The sequence below is a fragment of the Megalops cyprinoides genome, chromosome 9 (assembly GCF_013368585.1).
Source record: "Megalops cyprinoides isolate fMegCyp1 chromosome 9, fMegCyp1.pri, whole genome shotgun sequence".
Lineage (NCBI taxonomy): Eukaryota > Metazoa > Chordata > Actinopteri > Elopiformes > Megalopidae > Megalops > Megalops cyprinoides.
In genome coordinates, this window is record NC_050591.1 from 607,452 (window position 1) to 614,069 (window position 6,618).

Genomic DNA, 6,618 nt, shown 5'->3' on the forward strand with positions numbered 1-6,618 from the left:
AATTCTCTCGAGCGGAGCACTTCTAAATTCAGATAGGTTGCCGCCGAACCGCATCATAGCTCATTACCATAAAGTTGCCCGGACTTCAACTTTATTCTGACGCCCACACCGCGCAAGACGCGCCGCCAATGGTCATGCCACTGCTCGCCGCCAAGAGACACTGGATCACATAGAAAATTTACATTTACATTTATTCATTTGGCAGACGCTTTTATCCAAAGTGACTTACATAGGTTACAGTTGTTTTTTTTTTTTACAATGTTATCCATTTATACAGCTGGATATTTACTGAGGCAACTGTGGGTTAAGTACCTTGCCCAAGGGTACAGCAGCAGTGTCCATGCAGCAGTGAATGATTTCCGGTTACTTTGACACACTCGCCGCTCCTGGTGTGATGGCGACATTAGAGAGTGATGGAGAACACCCCCTCTAACCCAACCAGCCCTGCTTCACTTTCTCCTGGGTCCTCAGGGCCTCATTTTCCCCCTTCTTAAAATCTGATTGGTGCGTTAGCTTGCAAAACTATTGTTTTAATGCGATTCCAGGTGTGTTCTGTGTTTGTGGGCAGCAATGTGGCATAGTGGTAAGGAGCTTATAACCCAAAGGTTGCAGGCTTGATTCCCTGATGAGACACTGCAGCTGCACAGCACACTTGAGCAAGCATCTTAACTCGATTTGCTTCAGCAAATATCCAGCTGTGTGAATGAATGATATGTAATCTATGCAAATGCTCTGGATAAGGGTGTCTGCTATACAAATAAAATGATGTAAATACATTCTACTTTTGAGTATCTTGTAAATCTCATTGGAGGTGTTCATTAAGTGCAACAGTGGAGTCTACATGGAGCCTGTGATTGCAGGCTGTAAAGTAATCGCCATACCATGCTCAGTTTCCTGTTATTTATGGTCTTTGTGACATTGAATGGCTTATTGTAGAAGTACAACAACCAGCATGATAATAGGGTGATGTGGTGGTAAAGAATATGGATTTGCAACCAGAAATGTTTCAGGTTAAAATCCTAGGTACTGTTCTTAAAGCCCTTAAAATACGTACCCATATTGCTTCAGAAAATACATATTTAACTATAGTACTGTACTATGTAACTATATATATATATATATATATATATATATATATATATATGATTAGGAATTCTCCCTGAATCTGGTGAACAGTAAAATGATATGTGCTATATAATGATGAAACATCTCTTGCCTGAGGTTTAAAACACATCTTTACACTATACTTCAGACAGCAAAAATACAGCACCACCCCTTAAGAAGCTCATACTATCATACCCCACACACATTCAAGATGGCACGACTGTGTACAGTACATCTACAGAGGATGCGATGGGAGGTATCAAACAATCCCAGCATGCAGCATCCACTCTGGTGTCCTCCTTTCCTCCTTTTGTTGTATTTTGCGCTGCCCTAGAGACACAGCCAGACCTGTATTCCAGCTGACTTTCCTCCCTCCGTCGCCATGTCTGATAAGGATAATTAATGTTTTTGGCCCGCAAAAAATGTCTTTGATGATGTTCAATATTTTCAGTGGAGGGAAACACAGCTGAGGACTCCTGCCAAGCGTTGTTGTCTAGGAGTGATGTAAATGCCTGTGATGTGTGACATTAAACAAAGGTCACATGGAGAATCAGAAAGCAGCAAGCTAAAGTCCCTTATGAGAAAATATTAAGAAAATAAAAACCAAACAGTAAACCACCGTGCTGCTTTAGAGTAAGGGTTTGTAACATCTACAATCTGAGCTGTATGTAATACTCGATTATGTCACCTTAGAGACTGTAATAACAGCAGATGTAAAAAAACAACATAATATAGTAATGTCATATAATATAAATAGAATGTAATAGAACAGAATTGCTTTGTATTGCCTTTTGAGGAAAGTATCTTGCATTTGCCGATTTTCTATCAATGATCATTCTATAAACATAGGACACAGAATGTTCTAAACACGTAATGAGATTAATTAATAAAATAATCAGGTAAATACCTTCACATTTACTGCACTGGAATATCTTTGTTTACACAAGATTCTGTACCTGATGGCATGAAGACAGATATAATTGGCCAACTAAGCTAAAGACCAAGGTTCCAAGCACTCCCCTGCGCAGGGATCAAATTCTGCCTTAGGGGAGTGACTTTGCATGCTTGTTCAGGCTCCTCGCCTCCATCGGATTTAGCTTCTACAGCTTGGCAAAGGACTGTACCAGCTACTGGTTTCATATTCAGTTTGTTTGGATGGGAGATTGATGCAGCAGTGCGATGTAGTGGTAAGGAAAAGGGCTCATAACACAAGAAGCTGCTGGTTTGATTCCCCACGAGGGAAATGACCAAAATAAATAACCAGCTGTCTAAATGTAATAATTGTAAACTATGTAAGTTGCTCGAGATAGTAGCTAATATAGATAAAAACGATATGGACCCCATGGTGAATATCTCTTTAATACACAGACTAGGATCTTCCACTCAGACAGTAAAAGTGTGAAACTGATAGATACCCAAAGCATGCAGTTTTGGTCCTCCAAACCTTGGAAACCATTCTCATCTGTTTACAGTGATCGAGTCAAGTCAAGTAGATGTGGAGGACTCTCTCCAACATAGACCGCACAATACAAGAATCCACGACAGAAACATTTGGAAGCATGCGTGACAGATTGAAGACAGAGGCTCTCCTTCTATAGTGCTGCTGTGTGGTGCAGATGACTATCACCTTAATGCTCTAGAGCAGCGTTTCCCAACCCTGCTCCTGAAGGCACACCGTCCTGCATATCTTCTATCTATCCCTGCTCTACCTACCTGACTGAACTCATCAGTGGCACTTTTGATTAGCTGAACACACCTGATTTAGTCAAGCAGGAAGGATACATAGAAGATATGCAGGACAGTGTGCCTCCAGGAGCAGGGTTGGGAAACACGGCTCTAGAGCAGTGTTTCTCAAATAGGGGTACGGGTACCCCTAGGGGTACTTGGGGGTACTGCAGGGGGTACGTGAGACAAAGTGGAAACTGACATTTAAGAATAAATCATGAAAATAGGCTATTACACTTTTTAAATAAAATTAGGACTACACACAGGTAAATTAAAAATGAATTCCAATGTATTAAATAGATTATTTCTAAATAGATTATTAGTTATTTCTGAATAGCAGAACGCTGCTATGAATAACAGACCGTTGCTACGGACGCAGTTCTGATCATAGCCTACACTCTGGAGCAGTGTTTCTCAAATAGGGGTAGGCTACGAGTAGATGTAGCTACAGCAGAACATACTTTCTGTTGCATGGATATGTGCATACATTTTAGATTCTTACAAAATGTGGGAAATTGTATTTTTATCTTTTACCATGCAGTTTCCAGCCTACCGGTGTAGTTAGCCGGCTAAGTAGCTACCCAGTTCGTGATATGTTAGTGACTGGTAATGTTACTCAAAAACACTATCTAAAAAACACGGTAACACTATCTAAAAAACCACCGGTCCTTGGATGGTGAAGCTATGAGCCGTGTCATTTTAAATCAAGTGCGTGTGGACAATCCATTTAGCTAGTCTAGTAGCCAGATAATAAAGAAACACGTTGTGTCAACTGCAAAGCCCCAGCAAGAAGGAAACATAGAGATGAAAGAGGACAGAAACATCAACATCAATATTCCCAAAGAAGTCCCATTCACCTTGCCTCACTTCACCATCAATGGAAATATTCAGTTTAACGGGAATTATAACGCTAGGTAGGCTAATCTTAAGAAGGCTACAGAATTTACGCTGCTATGGACGCAGTTCCAACCGTAGAATCTAACGGACTAATTTTTTTATCGGAAGCAATAAAATCATTTTTAAATCAATAAAATCATTTTTAAATTAATATTTTGTGTCAAATTATTAATTTCTTTATTAAGTAGCTGTGTAATGAGTGGGATTCCAGTTCGCGTCGAGGTCCTGCATCACCCTGTCGGGGTTTATTTCGCAATAATGACCGGTTCGCTGTACATTATTCCTTAGAGCAGTGTTTCTCAACCCTCTCCTGGAGTAGTACCCCCTGCCCTGCATGTTTTGGATCTCTCCCTGCTCCAACACAGCTGATTCAAATGATCAGTTTGTTATTAAGCAGCTTCAGGAGTTCATAACAAGTTGTAGCGGTGAGCTGTTAGCTAACAGCGCCATGAAGCCATCTCATCTTCAACGGCATCTCCGGACTAAACACCCATCTCAGGTCAGGAACTCACTGGAGTTTTTCAGAAGAAAACTTAATGAATTCACATCATTCCAAGAGAAGACGAAAAAGGCCACAAGTACATCAGCAAAAGCACTTGAAGCATCGTATGCCGTTTTCTTTACTTTTGGCTAAAGCTAAAAAACCATTTAGCCTAGCTGAGGAACTGAACTGAAGCCTAATTCCTGCCGAGGCTGTGCTCGACCAGGGTGGATAAAACCGCAGCAGACAAAACTGTACAGCTGTCAAATGACACTGTTTCGCATAGAATTGACAAGATGGGGACAGATATTGTTGAGCAAATGGAGGATAAACTCAGGACCGGTGAGTCATTTTCACTTCAATTGGATGAATCGGTCGATATCAGTGGACAGGCGCAACTCGTTGCTTTTCCAAGTGGATACTAACGACATTAGCGAGCACATACTTTTTGGCAAAACTCTGGAGGGGAAAACAACTGGACAGGGTATTTTTAACGTCGTTAGTTAGTTTTCTCTGAAAATGGAATCAGCTAGAAATCCTTTAGGCCTACCTGTGTACCGACGCAGCAGCATCAATGACAGGCCGTGTCAAAGGCCTCATCGCGCACATAAGGCAGGAGAATCCTGAAGTTCTGTGGACACACTGTTATACACAGGGAAGCCCTGGCCTCAAAGAAGATGAGCCCAGAGCTTAATTCCGTTTTGAACGATGCTGTCAAGGTAATAAACTTAATAAAGTCGAGACCGCTGAATGCACGCCTGTTTTGGAGTTTATGTGAAGCCATGGGATCTGAACACACTGAACTCCTTTTAAACACTGAAGTCCGCCGGCTTTCGAGGGGCAAAGTAGGCCTAGTGAACAGGCTGTTCGAGCTGCGAAATGAGGTATGTTGCTTTTTGTTAGACAATGCATCTCCTTTTGCCACTTTGTTTAAGGACAATGATTTGATTGCCAAGCTATCATATTTTACTAAATTGAACGCGTTGAATGTCAGTCTGCAAGGCAGGGACACTACGATTTTGAAACTTTATTACCGATTAAGTGGTTTTCTCAAGAAAGCGGAGCTGTGGAAGAGATTGTGTGCAGAGGGTGATCTTAGCTGTTTTCCTCTTTTTAATGGCTTCTTCGCCAGTGAGGATATGGCGAGAGAGAGGAGGGGAGGGGGGAACAGAGGGTGCGGCTGCCCCGGGCCCACGGTTCTGCCCAGTAACAAAGGGGCCTATCTTGGGCCCAATCTGCCTGACTGAACATGCATTTTTGTTTAGGTTAATATTTTGAATAATGTTTGTGTGTCTTGATTGCCGCAAAAAATAAAAATTCAGGGCGTAATGGTTTCGACCGACCTCTGGCTAAGTTTCTCGCCGCGATATTTATTTTGAATGAGCAGAGACACAATAAAGTTACAAAAAACACTTGCGTAAGTGTACAAACAGAAAAATTACGCCCTCTGTTCGCATCCCAAAGTAGGAGCTAGGCGATCGCCGGCTGTCTTGTTTTATTCCCATCACCGTCACTGCTGACGGAGCCGTGATATTTAGCTATTTTGAATGAGCAGAGACACAATAGTTACAGAAAACTTAATTCGCTGTCCAGCATCCTTGTGTAAGTGTACAAACAGGAAAAATGACGCCCCGTCACTGCTGACGGAGCCGCGGTACTTAAAAATGGTCCATGAGAAATAGCACACCTCATTGTAATCCGCATTTCTCTCCGTTCCGCCCTTCCTTCTCCGCAAGTTTCCCCTTGGATCTGTCTTGCATCTCCATACAGCCTATAATAAAGGTTATGCACTGACGGGTTTCCTGGCATTTATATGTAGTAGCCTACTTGTTTTCGACGCCGGGGAAATGAAGGCATAGGCTACAAAAGCCGGGACACTGTAAAACGCTTAACGTGACATCCCTTGTCAGAAACACTTCCTCCTGTCAAAAAATCAAACCCGAAATCCTAGGAGTATGGTCGTTCTCTGTATTTCCTCTCCATTGACGCCCATTATAAGGAAAACGCTTTGTAGCTTAATTTCCCAAACAGCGATCAACTAACAAAAAAGCAAAACTGAGAGGACAGCGCTTAACGTAATGTATACCATATTCCTTGGATTTTAGTTTTGCTTTTTGATAGGAGATGGTGTTTATGACATGTGAGATGTCAGACGAATTTGGTGATCATTGGATGCTATTTTGGAACATTAAGCCACGTTAAGCATTTTCCTTACAATGGGCGTCAATGGAGAGGAAAACGCTTAATGTAAGAACGTCCATGCTCATAGGATTTCGGTTTTGATTTTTGACAGGAGGAAGTGTTTATGGCAAGACATGTCTGAGAGAAATTTGGTGATTATTGGATGCTATTTTGGAACATTAAGCCACCTCAAGCCTCTTCCTTAGCCTATAGGGTAATGGGCGTCAATG